The sequence below is a fragment of the Sus scrofa genome, chromosome 2 (assembly GCF_054392235.1).
Source record: "Sus scrofa isolate SSC_HxYL_T2T_F1_AM1 chromosome 2, Sscrofa_HxYL_maternal_Yorkshire_Landrace_v2.0, whole genome shotgun sequence".
Classification (NCBI taxonomy): Eukaryota; Metazoa; Chordata; class Mammalia; order Artiodactyla; family Suidae; genus Sus; species Sus scrofa.
This window is the reverse complement of record NC_139384.1, coordinates 115,836,664-115,861,569: the sequence shown is the minus strand read 5'-3', so window position 1 is coordinate 115,861,569 and position 24,906 is coordinate 115,836,664. Positions and strand designations below refer to the sequence as shown.

Below are 24,906 nucleotides of genomic sequence, written 5' to 3'. Positions count from 1 at the left end.
ATTGCAATGAAAACATCCAGAACATTCAGTCTCAAAGAATATATAAATACTAACAGAACTACATTTTATTTATTTTGTTGTAGTGGGTGCAAAACTGAACTGTAACACTGAAGGTCATGGGAAGTGTTGGTCTTGGCAACGCTAACAGAATGGAAAAAATGTGATAATTGTAATTATGGGCACAACCAGTTTGGGGCTAGGTAATGTCAGCAGTTTAGTTCCAGTTCTTATATTAATCAGTTGTAGTGATAAACCAATTTTATATGAATATTTATCTCACGAAAAATTAAATAGGAAAAAAAAGGCTTTGAATTTTTTTAAAAACTTACCATATAAATTCAAGGAATCATTCTCAGTTTTCTCCTCTCACTTCTACAGGACTTCTAAGTCTATTTACATTTGGACCCCAATCCATGTATTAAGAATATATTCAAGTTCAATATTAAACCAAGTAGCTGAGCTAATAATTCTGCAGAGCCTTCTTTAAAGAGATGTTCAGAATAAACTGTAAAAATCTGACTTAACTAGCCAACGAAATGCTTAAAATTTTTCAAAATTAAATCAATGCTTTATTAATTAAGTAAAAAATTGATAGCACAGTAAGAGTTTTAATGATCCAATAATGGAAAATTATAATGAAATTTCTTTCAAATTTTTTCAATATCCTAGTATACCACCATATTCATTACCATTGTCTATACTTGCAAAGGTATTAATATCAATGGATGAATTAAAGGCAAAGAAAATGGAACCCATGTATATCCAATTCTCCTTTTCCCAAGGCTTTATGTCACAGATTTATATAACCTTTGGATTGAAACTAGAAATATTTTTTTCTTGGCTAAAAAATTTAGCTTTTATAGTTTTTTCAGAATAAACAGAAACAGAACATACACTGGTATGTCAAATGGCTAATTATCTTATCATTATAAAACCAACCTTCAGAAAAAAATAATAAAACCGTATCCAACTAAACTCAACTGCCAAACAAAAATAAATTTCTACTTATTTCAAATGTCCAGGGCAAAAACACCAGTGCTTTAGTTAAAAGCAAACACACAGCATAATTATATTGTTGACACTACTATAATAATTCATCCCATCAACTCTAATTAAACTTTAATGATCAAATCTCTAGGATTTTCTTCAGAGTTCACAGCAGGCAAGAATTTCACTGACAATATTAAATCATGCATAGAGAGCTCACAGTGGCACTATTAGTACTATGCTATATTAAGCTACACTGGACTGTATTTGCTTGAATTTTTTTTAAATAAAAGAAAATGTAAAGCTTATCCTCAAGTTTCTTTTGTTGAGAATGATACAAACAGAAAATTTAACTGGTGAGTATTAGTTATCTAATGTAACAAATCACCGGAAAATTTACTGCTATAAAACAACAGTCTTCTCTCACTATTGCTCCACGGCAGGAATCTAGGCAAGCTTAACTGGACCCTCAGCTCTGGACCTCATACAAGGATCATAGCTGAAGGCTCTAGTCAAGCTATCAGCTGGGTCTGCAGTCATCTTAAAATATGACTGGTGGTAGAACGATTTCCAAGCTCACCCAGTGGCTGTTGGCACAACTCAGTTTCTCCTTAGCCAGAGATTGAGGGCCTCAGTTTCTCACTGACTGTTGACCAGATGCCTACCTCAGTTTTGGTTTTTTTTGTTTTTTTTTTTTTTTTTTGGTTTTTGGTTTTTGGGTTTTTTTTACCACTTAGGGGTCTTCGTGGGATAACTCACAACATGACAGCTTTCTTCATCACAGCAAGTAGATAGAACCAGAGTCCACAAGCAAGGTATAAATTGAAGATTTTTACTACCTAATCTCAAAGTGACACCCATCTTTTGCCTATTCTATTTATTAAAGAAAGCCAGAGTTCCCATTATGGTGCAGCGGAAATGAATCCGACTAGTAACCATGAGCTTATGGGTTTGATCTCTGACCTTGCTCAGTGGGTTAAAAATCTGGCGTTGCCATGAGCTGTGGTGTAGGTCACAGATGTGGCTTGGATCTGGTGTTGCTATGGCTGTGGTGTAGGCCAGCAGCTATAGCTCCGATTCAACCCCTAGCCTGGGAACCTCCATATGCTGCAGGTGTGGCCCTATAAAGCAAAAAGAAAAAAAAAAGAAAGAAAGAAAGCCACTAGATCCAGCTCACACAAAAGGTGAGGGGATTAGACAAGGGATGAATAGAAGGTAGAGACTTCAAGATGGTCTACCATATGGTGCAACTAAACTAGAGGGGTTGTGTTAATTTAATAGTGTCCCCTCAATATTCATATACTTCCCAGCACCTCATAATGTGACATTATTTGGGTTGTTACAAATGAAATTGTTGTTACAAATGAAATTATGTTAAGTTTAGGTTATACTGCAGGAGAGTGGACTCTTAATCCAGTATGACCAGAGTCCTCATAAGAAAAGAAAACATGCAGAGACAAAAAGGGAGGATGGCAGGTGACAACAGAGACAGAGGTTAGAGTGACGCATCCATTAGCCAAGGGACGCCAAGGATTTCCAGCAACCACCAGAATCTAGGAGGAGGTAAGGAAGATTCCTACCCTAGAGCCTTCAGAGAGAGCATGGCATTGCTGACACCTTTCTCTCAGATGTCTGCTTCTGGAACTTGGAGAGAATAAATTCCTACTGTTTCGAGCCATCAAGTCTGTCATACTTCATTACAGCAGCTGTGGGAAACTAATAATTTTATATAGATGATAATTTAAAGAAAAACTATACAGATCATCCCAGTTTCAGAACTTTTCCTTCTGAAGAAAGCAGTGTTGGAGTTCCTGCTGTAGTACAGGGCATTAAGAACCTCACTGCAGCACCTTGGTTTGCTGTAGAGGTACAGGTACAATCCCCAGCCCAGCACAGTGGGTTAAAGGATCCAGTGTTGCCACAGCTGTGACATAAGTTGCAGCTATTGCTGGGATTCAATCCCTGGCCTGGGAACTTCCATATGCCATGAGTGCAGCCATAAAAAGGAAGGAAATAAGGAAGGAAGGAAATGAGCAAGAGACAAAGGGAGGGAGGGAAGGAGGGAAGGAAGGAGGGGAAGGAGGGAACAGAAAATAGGTTCAGGTTAGGCTGGGTAATTTACTGACTCCTCTTTAAAGAAGAAAAATTCTTCTTTATTACCACTGTGAAACTGTTTTCATTATTAATTATATTAGTTTTATATGATAGATGATGTTTCTTGTTGAAAATAAATGACAATTTATTTTGGGGTTAATAGGGGATTATTTACAAGTCTTATACTTCATTTATTGTGGGCTGGACAGTCTTATAAGTGGCCTCAGATACTTGTCTCCTGACATTTACACCCTTGTAAAATCCCTTCCCCTTAAGTGCTGTGGGATCCATTACTCCCTTCTAACCAATAGAATATGTCAAAAGTGATGAGATATAACTCCCAATATTACAGTACATTATCTAGGGGTCCTTTTTTGGAGACTCTTTCTCTCTCTCTACTGCTGACTTTGAAGAGGCAAGTTGACATTACCCCTATAGTTGCAAGTAAATGAACTCTGTGATCAACCTGAGAGAGCCTGGAAGTGGTCTCTTCCCCAGTCAAACATTCAGATGAGAACACAGGCAAGCAGAAGCACTGACTAAAGCCTTGTGATTGCACAGCAAAGGAAACCATTTAAAAAATGAAAAGACAACAAACAAAATGGGAGAAAACCTTTGCAAATGATGCAACAGACAAGGGCCTAATCTCCAAAATATACAAACAACTCATACAGCTCAACAACAAAAAAACGAATAATCCAATTGAAAAATGGGCAGAGGAGTTCCCGTTGTGGCGCAGTGGTTAACGAATCCGACTAGGAACCATGAGGTTGCGGGTTTGGTCCCTGCCCTTGCTCAGTGGGTTAACGATCCGGCGTTGCCGTGAGCTGAGGTGTAGGTTGCAGACACGGCTCGGATCCTGCATTGCTGTGGCTGTGGTGTAGGCCAGTGGCTACAGCTCCGATTGGACCCCTAGCCTGGGAACCTCCATATGCCGCGGGAGCGGCCCAAAGAAATAGCAAAGAGACAAAAAAAAAAAAAAAAAAGAAAAGAAAAATGGGCAGAAGACCTAAATAGGCATCTCTCCAAAGAAGACATATGGATGGACAAGAGGCACATGAAAAGAATGCTCAACATCACCAATTACTAGAGAAATGCAAAACAAAACTGTACTGAGGTACCACCTCCCACTATTCAGAATTGCCATCATTAACAGTTCAACAAATAACAAATGCTGGAGAGGGTATAGAGAAAAGGGCACTCCCCTTCACCATTGGTGGGTATGTAAATTGGTAGAACCACTATGGAAAACAGTACGGAGGTACCTCAGAAAACTAAATGCACAACTACCATATGATCCAACAATCCCAGTCCTAGGCATATATACAGACAAAACTTTCATTCAAAAAGATACACGCACACGTGTGTTCATCATTGCACTATTCACAATAGCCAAGATACAGAAACAGCCCAAAATGTCCGTTGACAGATGAATGGATTAAGATGTGGTACATAAACACAATGGAATACTACTCAGCCATAAAAAAAGACATACTAATGCTATTTGCAGCAACATGGACGGAATTAAAGATTATCATACTAAGTGAAGTAAGTCAGAGACAAAAGGACAAATACCATATGATATCACTTATTTGTGGAATCTAAAATATGGCACAGATGATACTATCTACAAAACAGAAACAGATCATGGCTAAGGAGAGCAGACCCATGGTTCCCAGGGGGTAGGGGAGGAAGTGGGATGGATAGGCAGTTTGGGGTTTGGGGATACAAACTGTTATAGTTGGAATGGATGGGCAATGGGGCCTTACTGTACAGCACAGGAAACTGTGTGACTGGGTCATTTTGCTGTACAACAGAAATTGAAGCAACATTGTAAATCAACTATACTTTAATTTTAAAAATTTTTTTTAAAAATCATAGTCTTGTGAAACTTAAGCAGAGGATACAACAAAGACATGCTCAGACTCCTGACCCACAGAAACTATGAAATAATGTGAGTTGTTAAAAACTGCTAAGCTTGTGGTAATTTGTTATGTAACAATAGTTAACTAAAGTTCAACCTTATTCTTTTTATTTTAAGCATGATGATCCCTCATTTGAATAATTATAATCACTAGGGAGATTTAACTTTTTAAAATTTTTTATTATAGTTGATTTACATTGTTCTGTCAATTTCTACTGTACAGCAAATTGACCCAGTTATACATATGTAAACATTCTTTTTCCCATATCATCTTCCATCATGTTCCATCAAAAGTGATTGGATATAGTTCCCTGTGCTATAATTCTACTTCTAAGTATTTAGCTAAGAGAAATAAAAACATGTCCACAAAAGACTTGTTTAGGGCTTCTGGTTTCCATCCAGCATGTGAAGAGCTTGAAGTCATCACTCCACCCTAACAAGAAGCATGAAGCTGAAAGTCAACTCTTCTTAGATTCACCAGAGGCTACAGGACAGGCCTTGTGAAGAAAAATGGACTACACAACCACACAAAACCCATAGGATACAGCAAAAGCAGTTCTTAGAGGGAAGTTCATAGCAATGCAGACCTTCCTCAAAAAACAAGAAAAATCTCAAACAACCTAACCTAAAAGAATTAGAAAAAGAATAACAAAAAAAAACCCTAAAGTCACCAGAAGTAAAGAAATAATAAAGATCAGAGAGGAAATACATGAAATAAAAATTTAAAAAAAGAAAAGAAACAAATCAATAAAAATGAGAGCCAGTTCTTTCAAAGAGTAATAAACAAAATCGCTAAACCTATGGCTAGTCTCACCAAGAAGAAAAGATAAAGGACCAAACAAACAAAATTAGAAATGACAGAGGAGAAATAACAACTGATACCACAGAACTACAAAAAGAGAGAAAGAGAGAATACTATGAACAATTATATGCAAAAAAAAAAAAAAAAAACTGGACAACCTGAAGAAACGGACAACTTTCTAGAAATATACAGCCCACCAAAACTGAACCAAGAAGAAATAGATAATTTGAACATACTGATCACTAGAAATGAAATAAAATCTGTAATTAAAAAAAAAAAATACTCCTGCAAAGAAAAGTCCAAGATCAGATGGCTTCAGTGGGGAATTCTACTAAATGTACAAACAACTTACACCAATCTTTCTCAAACTCTACCAAAAGACTGAAGAAGCGAGAACACTCCCAAAGTTATTCTATGAAGCCACCATCATCCTGATACCAAAACCAGGCAAAGGCAGAGAAAATTACAGGCTAATGTCCTTGATGAATGCAACAGCAAAAAAAAAAAAAAAAAAATCTCATCTGGAGTTCCTGTCATGGCTCAGGGGAAATGAATCTGACTAGGAACCATGAGGTTGCAGGTTTGATCCCTCACCTTGCCCAGTGGGTTAAGAACCCAGCATTGCCATGAGCTCTGGTGTAGGTCACAGACACATCTTGGATCTGGCATTGCTGTGGCTGTGGTGTAGGCAAGCAGCTGTATCTCCTATTAGACTCCGAGCCTGGGAAACTCTGTATGCCTGGTGTGCAGCCCTAAAACAAAAACAAAAACAAACAAACAAAAAATCTCATCAAAATTTTAGCAAAGTGATCCAATAACACATAAAAAAGATCATATACCATTACCAACTTGGATTCATCCCAGGGTCGAAAGGATGGATCTCTTGCAAACCAACAAATATGATGTATCACATCAACAAAAGAAAAGACAGAAACCACATGATCATCTAAGTAGACGCAGAAACACCATTTGATATAAGATTTAACATCCAGTCATAATAAAAACTCTTACCAAAATGGGTATAGAGGGAACTGTCTCAACATAATAAAAGCTATTTATGACAAACCAACAGTCAATGTGATACTCAACAGTGAAAAGCTGAAAGCCTTCTGGCTAAAATCTGTAACAAGACAAGGATGCCCACTCTCACCAATTCTGTTCAACATAGTATTGGAAGTCCTAGCCATAGCAATCAGACATGAAAAAGAAATAAAAACTATTCCAATTGGAAGGGAGGTGGTAAAATTGTCACTATATCAAGATAATATGATACTCCAAACAGAAAACCTTAAAGACACCACAAAAAAACCTACTAGAATAGCTAAATGAATTCGGCAAGATAGCAGAATATAAGATTAACATACAGAAATCTGGGGTTCCTGCTGTGGCACAGGGTATTAAGGATTTGGCATTGTCTCTGCAGCAGCTCAGGTCACTGCTGAGGTGTGGGTTCAATCCCTGACACAGCACAGTGGATTAAGGATCTGTCATTGCCACAGCTGTGGCATAGATAACGGCTGCAGCTCTGATTCAGTCTTTGGCCCAGAAACTTCCACATGCTGTGGGTGTGGGAAAAAAATACAGAAGTCTATTGCATTTCTTTACACTGACAATGAAATGTCAGAAAGAAAAAGTATGAAAAAAAACGGTTGCATTTCTATATAGTAACAATGAAATATTAGAAAAGAAATATAAAAATACAATACCTTTTAAAATTACACCCAAAAAGATACCTAGGAATAAACCTTACCAAGAAGGTGACTTATATGCTGAGAACTACAAAACATTAATAAAGGAAACTGAAGATGATTCAAAGAAATGAAAAGGTATCCTATGCTCTTGGATTGGAAGAATTAAAATTGTTAAAATAGCCATACTACCCAAAGCAATCTACAGATTTAATGTAATCCCTATTAAATTACCCATGACATTTTTCATAGAACTAAAATAAATAATCTTAAAATTTATATGGAACCTAGAGTTCCCTTCATGGCTCAGTGGTTAACAAATCTGACTAGGAACCATGAGGTTGCCGGTTCAATCCCTGGCCTTGCTCAGTGGGTTGGGGATCCAGAGTTGTCCTGAGCTGTGGTGTAGGTTGCAGATGCAGCTCAGATCTGGCGTTGCTGTGGCTGTGGTGTAGGCCTGCGGCTACAGCTCCAACTAGACCCCTAGCCTGGGAACCTCCATATGTCACAGGTTCGGCCCTAGAAAAGACAAAAAAGCCAAAAAAAAAAAATTATATGGAACCATAAAAGACCCAAAATTGCCAAAGCAATCCGGAGGAACAAAAACCAAGCAGGAGGCATAACCCTCCTAGACTTCAGATACTACTACAAAGCTATAGTAATCAGTGGCACAAAAACATACATATGGGTCAACGGAACAAAATACAGAGGCCAGAGACACACACACCTATGGTCCATCTTTGACAAAGGAGGCAGAAATATACAATGGATAAAAGACAGACTCTTCAGCAATTGGTGTTGGGAAAACTGGACAGCCACACGTAAATCAATGAAGCTAGAACACACCTTCTCATCATACACAAAGATAAACTAAAAATGGTTTAAAGACTTAAATATGACATGGTACCATAAAACTCCTAGAAGAGAACACAGCTGAAACATTCTCTGATGTAAACTATACATAAATCATACAGTGGCAATGAATCTGACTAGTATCCACGAGGACACAGGTTCGATCCCTGGCCTTGCTCAGTGGGTTAAGGAACAGGCATTGCAGTGAGCTGTGGTGTAGGTCGCAGACATGGCTGGGATCCAGCATTGCTGTGGCTGTGGCATAGGCCAGCGACTATAGCTCCAATTTGACACCTAGCCTGGGAACCTCTATATGCCATGGGTGTGGCCCTCAGAAGACAAAAAATTTAAAAAAGAAAAAATAAATAAACAAATGGGACTAATTAAACTTATAAGATTTGAACAGTAAAGGACATCTATGGGATGGGAGAAGATATTTGCAAACAATATGACCAACAAGGGCTTAATTTCCAAAATAAAGAGCTCATATAACTCAATAACAACACCAACAAAAGCAACCCAATCAAAAATGGGCAGGAGTTCCCGTCGTGGCGCAGTGGTTAACGAATCCGACTAGGAACCATGAGGTTGCGGGTTCGGTCCCTGCCCTTGCTCAGTGGGTTAACGATCCGGCGTTGCCGTGAGCTGTGGTGTAGGTTGCAGACGCGGCTCGGATCCCGCGTTGCTGTGGCTCTGGTGTAGGCTGGTGGCTACAGCTCCAATTAGATCCCTAGCCTGGGAACCTCCATATGCCGCGGGAGAGGCCCAAGAAATAGCAACAACAACAACAACAACAAAAAAGACAAAAGACAAAAAAAAAAAAAAATGGGCAGAAGATCTAAATAGATACTTCTCCAAAGAAATGTAATAGTTCTTTGAGTCTTCCATATTGAGTCACAGTTCTTCTTTATCTTAATTTACATCCACTATAGAGACAATTTGTTTTCCTTCCAAGATGTGTATTATTTTAGGGGGAGAAAACAGGAATAATTTCATATTCTGAAGCATTATGCTTGAAAAGTTCTCTAGTAGATTTTTGTATATTGCCTAAAAACTGCATCTGCATTTCTGAACAAATGCACTAGATAGGTAAATATATGGTCATTTCCCCATTACTTTTACCTAAAATATACTGAGGTAGACTAATGTGTATTCACTTTATACAGTTAGAGAGATTATGGACAAAAGCAGCAAAGAACCAAACTGATTTCATTTTCACATGTGTGGTCACTGTGCCAATTTGTTGAAGCTGGATTTTTTTTAGTGATTTTTAGAAACATTTATAAACCAAAGTGAAACCAGAATTTTTTTCTTGAAAGAAAACTTCCTATGTTCTGAGAAGAAATGTTTTGTAAAGCATTTTTTAGCTAGGCAGCTATAACAAGAATCTTCACACATTCTCAGAGAAAACATGAAATGAGTAAATAATCCAAAGGTAGATATTTAAGTTTAGATTTGTGAAACATGCACATTCCCTAAGGATTCTAAGAAATACCCAGGGAGGGTATTAAACTTTTATTAGTTATACACTTGGGGCTTGAGTATGCTCATTGAGTCTTAGGAATGAATCCCTCATGAAGGTCAGAAATACAAGAACAAACAAGTAGTGATATGCTGGTAAATGTTTAGCAAATAGGTTTCCAAGAAAAAATTAAAAGACCTAATTTGTAGTGTTTGCCAATTTCTGAAAGACTTTCTGAAACAGTAAGAGTAAAAATAAACTTGGACTGAAAAATAAAAAGCAGCCTTGCTGTTACTCAGGCTGGAAAGATAAACATACCAAAATCAGCTACAAACTTAGAACAAATTACTTCTCCCAAGGTTATGTGGCTGTAAAATGACATAGCTAGCCCATTTCTGAGTGATCACTACTTTCTCACCAATGACAATCCCAGATGCCCTTTGCTGTTCCCAACTGGATGCCCAATTCTTAAAAAACTCCTCCCCTCTTGGCAGCACATAACCCTAGGGTTTTTGTTTGTTTGTTGTCTTTTCAGGGCCACATCTGCAACATATGTCAGTTTCCAGGCTAGGCGTTGAATCAGAGCTGCAGCTGCTGGCCTATACCACAGCCACGGCAACTCCAGACCCGATGCATCCAGCGACCTACACCACAGCTTGGAGCAACGCCAGATCCTTAACCCACTGAGTGAGGCCACCAGGAATCGAACCCACATCCTCGTGGACACTAGTTGGGTTCTTAACCTGATGAGCCAGAATAGGAACTCTTTTTTTTTTTTTTTTAAGTCATAACCCCTAGTTAATCATACTCCACCTAATCCTGTCTCAGAAACAGCAACTAACCCAGAATAGAGCTTCTGTTCCCTTAGGCCCTCCTCAGAATCCTTCAGAGGATCCCAATACTTACATCATCTCTCTACCCCCTTGTCCAGGAAGGGCTCTGAAGTTTTTCCCACCAAAGCTGATTTTAAATTATCAACATCATGTCCCTGAACATGATTTGGGAAGAGATGAACAGGATCAACAGAAGCAGGTACAATCTCGCTCCACTGCCCAGGTTACATTCTTAACAACCATGGAAGAGAGATATTTTTTCAATCTCCATTCTACAGATAATAAAACGTAGGCTCAAAGTTTACACAAATTGTTTAAGGTCACAAAGCTGGTGGCAAAGCCAGCCTTTAAATCTGTATCAATGTGATTCAAAATAGTATGATCTTTCAGAGTTCCTGCTGTGGCACAATGGGTTAAGAATCCAACTGCAGCAGCTCAGGTCTCTGCGGAGGTGAGGGTTTGATCCTCAGCCCAACACACTGGGCTAAAGGATCTGGCAGTGCCACAGCTGAGGCTCAGATTCAGTCCCTGGCCTGGGATCTTACATATATCATGGGTGCACCTATAAAGAAAAAAACAAACAAACAAAAAACTATGATATTTAAACACTACACTTTAGTATTATCACTTATAATAATGTCATGTATGTAGATCTTTTTTGCAGACTGTACACTCCATTGCTTATACAGACTGCATTTTATGATTCTTTTTTTTTTTTTTTTTTTTTTAGGGCCGACTTCCAGGCTAGGGTGCTGTGGCTACTTATACCCACAGTTCATGGCAATGCCAGTTTCCTTAACTCACTGAGTGAGGCTATGGTTACTAATCAGGTTCATAACTCACTGAGTCACAACAGGAACTCCCTATAATTCTTCTATGTACCTTCTATACACTGTCTGGAGGCTGTGTAACTTTAAGCAAAATATTTGTCATCTTAAAGGGACCCTTCCTGCACTGTTGCTGGGAATGTAAACTGGTACAGCCACTATGGAGAACAGTTTGGAGATACCTTAGAAATCTATACATAGAACTTCCATAACACCCTGCAATCCCACTCTTGGGCATATATCCGGACAAAACTCTACTTGAAAGAGACACATGCACCCGCACGTTCATTGCAGCACTATTCCCAATAGCCAGAACATGGAAACAACCCAAATGTCCATCGACAGATGATTGGATTTGGAAGATGTGGTATATATACACAATGGAATACTACTCAGCCATAAAAAAGAATGACAAAATGCCATTTGCAGCAACATGGATGGAACTAGAGACTCTCATATGAATGAAATGAGTCAGAAAGACAAAGACAAATACCATATGATATCACTTATAACTGGAATCTAATATCCAGCACAAATAAACATCTCACAGAAAAGAAAATCATGGACTTGGAAAAGAGACTTGTGGCTGCCTGATGGGAGAGAGAGGGAGTGGGAGAGATCGGGAGCTTGGGGTTATCAGACACAACTTAGAATAGATTTACAAGGAGATCCTGCTGAGTAGCAATGAGAACTTTGTCTAGATACTCATGTTGCAACAGAACAAAGGGTGGGGAAAAAAATATATACATGTAAGGATGACTTGATCTGCCTGCTGTACAGTGGGAAAAAAATAAATTAAAATTTAAAAAAATATATTTGTCGTCTTTAAGTCTCAGCTTCCTCATCTGTAAAAATGTGAACAAATGCAATGCTTACCCCCATGGGCTTGTTGTACAGATTTTTAAAATTAATGAATGTAAACTATTTAGTACAATTACTAATATATAGCAAGTACTTAATAAATATTTGCTATTAAACTTATGATGCTGAATATGTTCAGGGCTGAATAAATGTCACTTTTTTGGCCATTCAACTTAATAAGGTTCTATAATTCTCATTCAAATCACTTTCTGATTTTCATATACAGGCGAAATGGTTTTAAAAAATCTTTCTATAATCCTGTTTCCATTATCTATTGTTGCTTTAAAAACCAAAACTCAATGGTTTAAAACCACAGTGATAAACTATTTTCACATTTTTGTGGGTTGACTAAGTGGTTCCCATCTATGTAGTGTCACCTGAGGTCTCTTTAGGGTGACATTCACCTGAAGACTTGGTTGGGGCACCTTGGTTTTCTTCCGCTCAGAAGTAGCTGCCTCATCCTGCAAGGTCATTCCACATGGCTTCTCTCTATAGTTGTCTAAGAGGACAACTTGAATGTTCACACTCTCAACAAGTGCTGCTTGTGTCATATTTGTAATGTTCTTTGACTACAGCCAGTTATGAGGTCAAGCCCAGAGTCCTTGTAGAAGGAGCTGCACAAAAGCGTTAGTATTGAGAGGCTACCAATGCACCAGCCTGCCGCAGATTCCTATGCATATTCATGTATAATCCTCTTTCAGAATCAATGAGAAGATGCCAACTAACTGATTTTACAGAGAGAGGCTTTAGTCCTGTGAATAATAAAAGCAGAATTGGAACTGACGAAAAGTTCCCATCAGTCTGATTCTCTGTGCCATATGCACATGGCCCTATCACGCGATGAGAATTCAGAAATAACGGCAAAGTCATTTTGATGAGCTAGGGAGATGTGAATAAATTATGATGCCGTAAGTACCAATTTTAATCTACCTCTTTGTGGACTAAAAAAAAATGTCACAGATTATATAATCATTCATCTAACAACACACACATAACATCATCATCGTTAGAGTTGCCATTATATCCACTACATTTTTATTAACATTTTCTCCCACAGATTTCCACTTGAAAGCCAATGATAATTTTATTTTGAAATCAGTTCTAACTATGAATGGCTCCGGTACATATTTTGATTCTAAAGTCAGCCTCCTATGATAAAAGCTGGCCTGTTTTACTTTTTACTTGTTCCTTTGCTCTGCCCTTTTAAGGATGAAAAAGAAAAAGCTCTTCAAAAAAAAAAAAAAAAAAACAAAAGCTATTATTGTATGACTACTGTAATTAAAAACGAGGTTCAATTACACAACTCTAAAGCATTCATTGCAAATTTATCATTTAAAGATATTTCATTTCCTAATCATGTGTGGTTCCCATACTCATGGTATAAATATTTACAATTTATTATGGAAAATTTCACACATTAATCCCAGTAGCATGAAAATATATTAATAAATTTACATTAATAAGTGATTCTTTGAAAAATTATTTAGAAATGGGAAAAGAGAAGACTGTCATGTAACTATAGTAGCCAGAGGCTTAAACTTTGGGACTCCCATTTACCCAGGGCCCTTCCACGGCCACATTCACATAATTTTATGTTTTTGCAAAATCACAAAATGAAGATATTTTGCCTTAAGATCCTTCAGCTCTTTCTCTGAATTCCCTTACATCAGCTGCCCTCTCAAGTTGGAGGTATTTTAGACTCTGGTAATGAAAGTTAACACAGGGATACATTTAGTTTGAGTTTTGTGGGATATATTTATATGCTTATAGTCACACGGGTGTATAGTTAAGTGACTACCAGTCATCTCAGGAAAGGAAAGACATTCAATAAAGCCTTTCCAATAAAGACCAGGCATGCTCGTGACTGGAAGGTACAGGTCAAGGTCCAATCTCCACATGAACATAAGTTATGGTGGTGGAGGAGAAACATGGATTGAAATTTATAAATGAAATTATCCATAAATTCTGAAGTTATACTCGAAAATATACACACACAAAAAGAAACTATCAGTGGAAGGGAATAATGTACAGATACATCAGGCAATTAATAAAAAGTGTATTTTCTTTGTGGATTTTACTGTATTTGCAGTATTTGTCAGCTTTTAAAATTTTATAAATTGTTGTCATTCTGCTTCTCAACCTAAATTCTCATTTTCATGGTGAGTTTGGTAGTAGTACTTCCGTATTCTCTTCTTAAAGACAGCTCCCTAGGAGTTCTCTTGTGGTGCATCGGGTTAAGGATCCTACGTTATCACTGCAGCTGCTTGGGTCACTGCAATGGTGTAGATTCAATCCCTGACCCAGGAACTTCCACATGCCCGGGCACCAACAAAAAAAAAAAAAAAAAAAAAAAAAAACAAAAAAAAACAAAGCTCTTTATACTGTACAAACAAAACATGAATCTGCACCCAGTGGTAACTAATCCCCTTCATTTTGAGGGGTTGAGCTATACAGGACAGTAATAAAATCAGTTGAGTAAATCTTTCCCTGTTTTGGGACTTCTATTTTTCTTCTCTTTACTCATGAAGACTGATTCACTTATTTACAGAATGTGACTCTAGCTTTCAATTTCACTTTAAACTCTAACTCTAGGATTATAAATGAATTTTGGCCAGAGGTAGATCATTAATCCTGCTTAACTGATTTTTTTAGTCAGGATTCCCTTGAGAAACTATGGATATAGATTTAGATAGATAGAGAGGAATTTAACAAATCAAACCACACAACTATGAAGGCTAGCAAGCACGAAATCTGCAAGATTTGATTTGTGCCAGAGGACATCTGCAGGCTGGAGACCCAGGATAGTTGATGTTGCAGATCCAGATGGAGTCTGTAGCCTTCAGGCAGAATTCCCTCTTCCTAAGAAAGTTGGTCTTTTTTCTCTTAAGGCCTTCAAATGTGATGGGGTGAGGCCCACCCACATTATGGGAGGGTAATCTGCTTTACCCGAAGTCCACTGATTGAATGATTGATTACGGCATATGGAAGTTCCTAGGCTAGGGGTCGAATCAGAGCTGTACTGGCAACCTACACCGCAGCCACAGCTATGCCGGATTCCCAACGCACTGAGTTAGACCAGGGATTGAACCTGCATCTGCATGGATATGCCACAGCCACAGCAACTCAAGATCCAAGCCACATCTGCAATCTGCACTACGCCTCATGGCAATGCTAGATCCTTAACCCACTGAGGGAGGCCAGGGATCAAACCTACGTCTTTATGGATACTAGTCAGATTCATTTCCCCTGAGCCACAACTGGAACACCTTGGACTAGTGTTTGATCAAACAACTAGGTACTGTGACCTAGCCAACTCAACACACCCAATTAACCATCACACTGAAGAACAGAGTGAAGGGAGGAAAAAGCATTGCTACATTCACCAAATTAAAGACTTAAAAATAAATTTGCCACATTCTATTCATTTGTGAGTGATAAATGCTTTGAAACTGAGATCAAAATGAACAAAAAGGGACAAGATAAAGAAAGCAAGGTTGCTTCACTGAGAAGCAAATAAGATGTCAGAAGAACACACAAGGGCTTCACGGTAAATACAGAGCAGAATGTTGAGATTCTGGCCAGGTTACAAGGTGAGCCCTGTCCCTAGGAACCATCTAAAAAAACAGACTACTTTGAATTTTATTTCCTCCAATCCCTTAGAGAATTCCAAAGACATGAAGAGATTGTAAATATCTGTACCAAGATCCCTCACTGTTCTAATATTCCATAACTCAATATTTTGTTATTAAATGAGATTTAGTGGAGATGGGGGAGGAAACACTGAAACAAGACTTGATAATAGCTCTACATTAGATGTATTATGCTACCTTTTGCCTCAAAGAGCCTATCTATTAAATTATCATCTAAAAAAGATAGCTTTGAGAGGGAAAGATTTAAAATCAGACACATTCATAGTTCACATCATAGTTCAGAATAGTTGATTCTCTAAATAATGTTTTGAAAAACTGCTTGTAAAGAGATTTTTAACAAGCTGACAGAAGTTAAATACAAAGTAAGCACCCTTAACCATCCAAATCTTTAACATTTTGAAAATGGAGTCTGTTGAATGGAAAAATTTCAAATAAATTTCATTATATGATACGTCATACTAAGCATCTTAGCAACATCCAATTGCTAGCTGGAAATTATCATTCCAAATTCCAACATTCTCTTTTTTTTAATTTACAACATTGTGTTAGTTTCAGGTGTACAGCAAAGTGATTCAGTTTTACATATATTCTTTTTCTGATTCTATTCAATTATAGGTTATTATAAGACATTGAATATAGTTCCCTGTGCTATCCAGGAGGTCCTAGTTGCTTATCTATCTCATATATAGTAGGGTGTATCTGTTAATCCCAAACTCCTGATTTATCTTCCCCCACCTCCACATCCCTTTTGGTAACCATAAGTTAAATCTCTCTGTCTGTGAATCTGTTTCTGTTTTGTAAATAAATTCATTTGTATCATTCTTTTTAGATTCCACACATGTCATATCACATGAAATTTGTCTTTCTCTGTTTGACTTTATTTATTGTGGTAACCTCTCAAAAGACCCCAAATAGCCAAAACAACCTTGAGAAAGAAGAATGGAACTAGAGGAATTAGGCTCCCTGATTTAAGACTATAGTCCAAAGCTATAGCAATCAAAACAGTGTGGTACTGGCACAAAAACAGATACATAGACCAATATTCTTAAGAGATTTATGAGCATTTTAGTTCAAGTTTTTCCAGAAAATATCAACTCTAATCCATTGTGCAATTTAATACTCTACAGTAGGATCATGTTGACTATCAAATCTAGTCTCCAAAAAACATATTCTCTTGTTAGTCTTAACTGGATCCTCCTCTGCATTTTAGTAAAGGTCTATCTGCACGTCTTTCTCCCATGCTTTATTCATTCTCCAGGTTTTATGTCCTATTTTTATTCTAATCCAAATCTAATACTTCTTTCAAAGGTTAGATCAAGTCTTGACCCCTTAATAAATGCAAGTGCATAGAAGGGAGGCATCAAGAAAATAAGGCATTCAAATTTGTAGCAGTGGTTTTCAAACCAGTCTCTTGCAAAACACTAGTTTCCCTCATGTTATATTTTAACTGTTAAAATCTGAACACAGGAAGTTTTTTCTCAACTGTGTATTAAAAGTGTAATTAGTAGATAAAATTTTGATGTGAAAGAATACTTTTATAAAGTAAAGTAAAACTTTAGTGTCAGCTAGTACCAACCAAATGACACAATGAATTTATCAATAAGTGAATAATAATGAAATTTTTAAAATATCCATTTTATATTCTACTGGATATTAGCTGTCACTAAATTTTACACAAGCATCCTCCTCACTTGAAAAGATTATTCCCCACTGTACATAAATATATCAACATTCTAATTATCCAGTTGCTTCTTTTGAGTTTGGTTAGAAAGAATAAGTTTCTGATATCCCTGTTAGCTCAAAGTGCACTAAAAAATTGAGTTTCTTTCTTTAAAGCTTTGACATTAACCCTGAGTTTTGACATCCCTACCAAAGTATCATCATCATACAAAACTGTGCAGAAACAGTCAGCCTTCCAACCCCCTATCATCTCTAGTTTTAGAAATGCAATATGTATTTTTTGTTTATCCAATTATAAATTCTTTAAATGCATGGACTATGACTTTCATGTCTTTCGGATCCTCCACACAACTTATCATATTACTGGAATATCAGAGATGCTGAACAAATATTTATGACATTGTTATTTCTACCACTAAATGAGGCCCTTCAACTTTAGAAGAGCTACAGTTTTTACTCCACTACCCCCATACCCTCCATGTTTTCTCAACACTAATCCTGGGTGCTAATCTCTTGAATAGCACGAAGAGTAAATGGAAAATAATTTTTGTTTTTTTCTTGTCCCCCCCCCCCAGTATATCTAGTTTCTCTCCTCACACTCAGTACTGAAAAAGGAGCAAAAGAAAATGATAACCTTACATACCACTGTTCTGACAACCAGATCTCTGGAAACCCAAAGTGCATTGGCTGAGAACAACAGCAGCACCACCAACTTTAACAATGAAATTACCTTCATTGGGTGTTTAATATGTTTAAGCATTGTGCTAAATGCTTTACATGGAACATCTTGTTTATTCCCATTAATGCACCTAGAAGGTAGGTTTTCCATAAACCTTAAAGGAGGTCTGAGGTGGAAGTGAAAACTACCTGAAGATGCTACCTAAAGAGGCCGTGAAATTGGGATGAGGAAAAGACAGTAGTCTCGATAACTAAACCCAAGACAGGTAAGAGGATAACCAAGCTAATCACATGCTCTTCCCCCCTTATCTTAGCACTACCCAGAGAAAAGGGAATATTTGCGTATTTGGGGGAAGGGAACCCTGGAAGGACTGAGATTGTTTCCACCAATAGGTGGATTGGGCATTCACAGCAAAAAATAATTTTAGTTATGGAAGAATATCTTCTTTTTCTTTCATGTCAGGGATTCAAGAAATACATGCAAAAGTATTTCTTGCATGCCTAACATTTTAGACCTAGGTAATAATATCAGCCCTAAGGTTCAGAGGCAGGGGAGAAAGCTGAGATTCTGACAGATTCAGACATTTGTGCAAGATCAAACAGATATTCAGTGATAGTATCTGTATTTGAAGCCATAATAACTGAATCCAGAGTTTGCCCTTTTGAGTATTAGACATACAAAAATGTTTACCAATTTAATGGGAATATTCTAACACTAAAAAGGTAACCTGCCTCAGTATTATCTCTATCAGAAATTATGTCCTTTCTGTGTATCCCTGGGTTGCCAAGAGAAGGCACAACAGCACTGACCTAAAGAAATATAACTTAAGCTAAACATATACTTTTTTTTTTTTTTTTTTTGGTCTTTTTGCTATTTCTTGGGCCGCTCCCGCGGTGTATGGAGGTTCCCAGGCTAGGGGTCGAATCGGAGCTGTAGCCACCAGCCTACACCAGAGCCACAGCAACGCAGGATCCGAGCCGTGTCTGCAAACTACACCACAGCTCACGGCAACGCCGGACCCTTAACCCACTGAGCAAGGGCAGGGATTGAACCCGCAACCTCATGGTTCCTAGTCGGATTCGTTAACCACTGTGCCACGACGGGAACTCCTAAACATATACTTTCTAAATTTTCAACAGCCACATTTGAAAAAAAAAATTTTTAAGGCAGGTAAAATTAATTTTCATAAAACATTTCCTTTAAAAATATCCAAAGTAGGGCGTTCCCACTGCAGAAACAAATCCGACTAGTATCCATGAGGGTGCCGGTTTGATCCCTGGCCTTGCTCAGTGGCTTAAGGATCCAGCATTGCCATGAGCTGGGGTGTAGGTCACAGATGCAGCTTGGATCCCGAGTTGCTGTGGCTGTGGCTGGCAGCTGCAGCTCCGATTCAACTCTTAGCCTGGGAACTTCCATATGCCACAGGTGTGGCCCTAAAAAGCAAAAAAGAAAAAAAAAAAAAATCCAAAGTAGTATATTCCCAACATGCAACCAAAATTTTAAATTTTTAAATAAATTATTTTACATTTCTTTAGACAAAGTCTACAAAATCTAATGCGTATTTTTTTTGTCCACCCCCTGCAACATGCAAAGTTACTGGCCAGGGATCAAACCCAAGCCTCAGCAGTGAGAACACCAAATCCTTAACTGCTAGGCCACCAGGGAACTCTTGGAGTGTACTTTTACTGACACCACATCTCAATTCATTCTTTTTTTAATGTATGTAAAAATGGGTCATTTTGCTGTACAACAGACACTGACAGAACATTGTAAATCAATTATAATAAAAAAAATTTTTTAAACAAGGTAGGCCACCTCCACTTAGCAATATTGTCTTCAGGCTACCTAGTTGTAAATATCAACAAGATCTAGGTTTGTATTATTACATTATCCAATGCTAGAGGCAGAGATGAGAAGGTGCTAGGAGCATTGTGATATAATTATCTAGAAAAATAGAAGAAACAAAAAGGTCTGTATGCAGATTAGCTAGGCAAGCTAACCTCCCTTTAGAAAACACCTCCTCATTTATAGAGGCATTTGACTATTCATTGTCTTTTAACATTAATATTTGTAAACAAGAACTTTACAATAATTCTGCATAATGTTTGCTGAACACATTATACTGTGGAAGTATGCTATAAAACAGAATAACGCAAGAACATCTAATTTTTAGTGTTACGTTCAAGAACATTTGAAACTATCCTCTGAGTTTTCATGAGATGTATTCTCCCCTCAAAAACAACTGCTAATATATTTTGGCAGCATGAGGACTGCCAGCATCTTCCATCTAAAGATGTGCCTTTTTCCTTAATCTGGCACCACTGTCCACTATCACCTTCCTCACCACTAATGAATATAGAAACAGCCTCACTGGAGCCTGAGTTGCATTCTTCCAAGACAAAGACATGCCTGAGCATTTATATAAACAGATGAATCAGAGCTACAGGGAATCTGTTAGGGAAGGAGGAGTCTTTAGGCAAAGTAAGAAAGAGAAGTGAGGCTCACAGTTTTTTCTAATAAAAATGCCCTGGGTAAAGAAAGAGAGGAGAAACGCAGGTAAGCGCTGGCTCATCCCGTCCTATGACATCCCCTCTTCCTCTAGCCCCGCCTTCCCTCTCTCTGGGGACCTAGGCCTGAGCCAGAGGGGTGGAGCCTTTAACAGGAATCTAGGAGAGCTACCTGACTTAGAGGTCGGCACTGGTCTGGAAACTGATTTTTTTCTCCAATCAGAAAAATAAGCCTCGGCCTAACTAGAGCCCCAGCACACCAGTAGTATCCCAGACATTTCTGGGCATAGGGTGAAGCCCCAGTGACCTCTGCCAGCCTCAGCGTGGCAGGGGCAGCAGCATCAAGGTCAACACACTCAGCAGCAGCCTACACCCACTAACAGGCAATACCCGGCAGCCTGCGCACGCCCAAAATCTGGCCTAAAGGAAGGAAAATATGTGGCTGCGTCGTGGTTGAAAGAACTGAATGTTGAGCTCTTTGGGGAATTTATGGGAATGCCCAGAAATAGTTGGGAGGGGGATACCTGGAGGCAACTGGAGTTTCCACAGAGGCAGGAGTAAACAGAATCGAAGGAACAATCCACGAGTTGTGAGCCTATTTTAGTCCTAGCTTTGTGTGGTCTAGGCGTGGCTTATACAAGCACGGTGTGATCCCACTACCGTTACTCAGACTCCAGCTCCTGGTAAGTGTACAACGATCACTCGATTATCTTTTTCCTGACTTCAGAAAAGAAAATTAACATGTCATTAACATGTCATGGAGAAGAGGGCGAAGAACACTATGTCAGCGATGCCAGGGGAGGGGACACTGGGATGAGATGTGGAGTTGCGTCTGTAAGGACACACTTCCTGACAATGGCGGTTCCCAGCACTGGACCTGAGAGGATAAACGGAAGGCTCTCCTTTAGCCAATATAGTCAATGGTGTTTTGGCGATTAACTTTTATCAATACAAGTGAGAACAAATGATTTCCATCTAACAAATCAAAGCGTGATAGGAATTTGTTTTATCAAGACTTTTTATAATGTCTCGTGTTTGGTTTAATAGAAATTTATTCCAGTTCCTCAGCCCTATGACTGAGCAAGAAGTGAGTCACACTGTTTCAGATATTCGAGTCATGTTGCGTAAATAAATAGAAAAATGATTCGACCTTTCAGATTTCCCTAACAAACTGCAACTGAGCTCCCAATAAGAGTAACACTAGGAGCATTTTTCCACAAGAGGGCGCCAGAAACTGACATTCCTTAATAAGATCTACCAGGAACCAGTAAAGATTTCTGAGTTTAATGATGAAGTTAAAGGAGAGGAGTCAAATATGTAAAAGCAATAGGCAGATGTATCTGGTTCCCATGCTTGCTTTGTGCTCAGGCTTAAATAGTTTCAAAATATCCATAGTGGTTCAGGACGTTAAATATGTAAATAGCAACATCTGAGCAAGAGAGATAGCAGTATTAGTCTACTTGAAATTGCCTTGCTGAACAGTGGGGGTTTTGTTAATGAATTAATTTTAATAGGCTTTTCTCTATTTAAAAAGGAACGTGGGATGGTATTTCATTTATTAGAGTCATTGGTACATATCCTTTTATGCAGTGGCCAAATCGTTGCATTAAACAATAGAAAACATAATGAATGAGGTCTCCACCCTGGCATAAGCCGTTGCTAATTTGCTAAGCAATGCCAATTTTAAGGATTTGGGTTTTGAAATGAAGCTGTAATGCAGAATACAAAGGGAGGGCTTTAGGATATTCTATTATCAAAAGGGAGAGCAACAAAGTTGTTTTTCACAGGGGGAGAGAGGCAAAAATATGATCCAAATTACAGAGAAATTGATTTAAATAAATTTTTTAAAAAAGAAAAGGCAGTGGTACTGAAGAAAAGCCCAGATACTTTCAGCAGGAAAATGCCAAGCTGATGATTCTGAAGACAGGTGCACACAGTATAGTTTTATTCTGATTACTCTGCCTCTCACTTGTATTACTCTTACATGTAAGCAAAAACAGTATCAATGAGTTATATTCTTTCATTGTCCCCTGGATTTCTCCTTTCAGCACTTAAAATTGTAACCGGAACATCACACCCTTTATTATGAAGTGTGGGGTAGTATAGTACATAGTCCTAAAGACTTGCTTTGAGTTACTCAAGCAGCATACAGAATTCAAAAGAACAAATAGCTCACATTAAAACATGTTCAACTCCTACAAAATCCGCAGGGCCGTGAAAACCTGGAGTAGATTCTACTTAATTCATCTCTCGGTGTTCTAGTTATCTATTGTCACATAACTAATTATTTCAATTCATTGTGATTTAAAACAACACAGATTTATTACTCACAGTTTCCTGAGGTCAGTAATTCAGAAGTTCAGCCAGTGATTCTGGCTCAGGATCTTATGAGGTTGCAGGCAAGATACCATCCCAGGCTGTAGTCATTTGAAGGCTTGACTGAAGCCAGAAGATCCACCTCCAAGCCTGTTCACTCACATGGCCTCAGTTTCTCCCTCATGGCCTCCCCATAGAGATGCTTGAGAATCCTCGCAATATGGCAGCTGGCCTCCGCCAGACTGAGTGGTCCGAGGAAGCAGGGCAGAAGCCATCTATTTTTTATAACCTAGACTCAAAAGATACAATCACTTGTATAAGATCCTACTGGTTACACAAGCCAGGCTTTTCCAGCATGGGAGACCACATAAGGATGTGAATACCGGGGGCTATTATCATTAAGGACTGTCTTGAAAGCTGGTTCCAAACCCAGCTGCTCCAGATATTCATGGCATTCCCATATGGGCAACTGAAATGTAAGCAGAAATGTCTTGGCCAAGGGCCCTCTTCTATTTCCTTCCTCCCACAGCATCTCTCTCTTTTTGTCTGTTTTCTCCACTCTCACCTCCTTCAACCAGATCCCCAGAGTCTGTCACCAGCCCTCTTCTTGTTCAGATCCTTTATGTTGTGCTACCAAATCATGCCAGAGATTTTCATCACTGAGCGGAGAAAGGAAAACAATTTTCCCTGAGATCAGTCTTTTAGAGTCTCCGTATAAAGCCATTATGTTCTTCATACTACCAAGATTAAGTATCTCCTGCACTTCACTATGCTACAGAATATGTCTCCTCCTTGAGACAAATTTCCACAAAACCCTGTTTTCTTGGTCTCAAGTCAGGTTCCAGGTCAGATGGGGGAGGGATGTGGAATGAGGAAGGGGAAAAAGAAACAAACACTATATAACTATGCAACAATTTCAATAAATTATTTGCAAATTATTCTTTTGGCATATAGCTTATGCAATAAAGTATAAATTCCACAAAGACAGACAGTGTCTATGTGTTTACTACCTTAATCCTAGTACCTGCCACAGTGTCTGGCACATAATAGATATTCTAATAATCATTCAGGATGAAATAGGCAGCTGCCTCAGTTATATTATTTGAAATACTAAAATTGTTTCCTTATGATAAACTGAGTGAAGATTCATAAATCTGTGTTAAGATATAATTATGTGATCTCACATATAGTATATTAAATAATGTTAATGCTGTGACCTCTTAATTAATACATCTGTTCATTTCTGATATGTATTTATAGTGCATCATAACTTAAGAATAATCAAAATTTTGTCATTCACAAAATCATTTATTGACCCTATCAATGAAATCTTTATGATTGGTCAAGAAATAAAGTTATACCTGTTAGCAGAATTTATTATTGAATCATTGATAAATGTAAATATTTCTTCTTTTAGGTATACCATAATGGAATAATTTGCCAAGGAATGCCTTCAGTTTAAACCCACAGCTCAGCACTGAAGCATCATCTGCGATGGGGTTGAGGCCCCCAGCATGCTGGGCATCTGGAGTACTGGAATCTACTCCATGTATCAGCCAGTGGTCAAGAAAAGAGGCCCCAGTACTGCTATTCTCTGTGTGCCTGTTGTAAGGCTCCACTCAACCCAAGAAGAGAGGAGATGTACCATCAGAAACAGGTCAATTAGGAGTCCCAATAAGAATCAGATCGCATTCACCAGATAATTCAGGAAGGAGGATTTATATTTAAAGGGGTGAGATTTGAA

General features: G+C 38.2%; 1 long non-coding RNA gene across 2 annotated transcripts in view; it reads right to left on the bottom strand.

Annotated features, from left to right (window-relative positions):
- Window positions 1-24,906, bottom strand: part of LOC102162728 (uncharacterized) — a 137,578-nt gene that overhangs the window by 75,741 nt on the left and 36,931 nt on the right. Inside the window, exons 2-3 of one of the 2 annotated variants that reach the window (XR_014838420.1) lie at window positions 19,825-23,451; window positions 17,759-19,251 (exon numbers count right to left, since the gene is read on the bottom strand). This is a non-coding gene — a long non-coding RNA (uncharacterized LOC102162728). Of the gene's footprint in view, window positions 1-17,758; window positions 19,252-19,824; window positions 23,452-24,906 lie in introns of those variants that run through there. The other variant, XR_014838419.1, reaches the window with a different exon arrangement.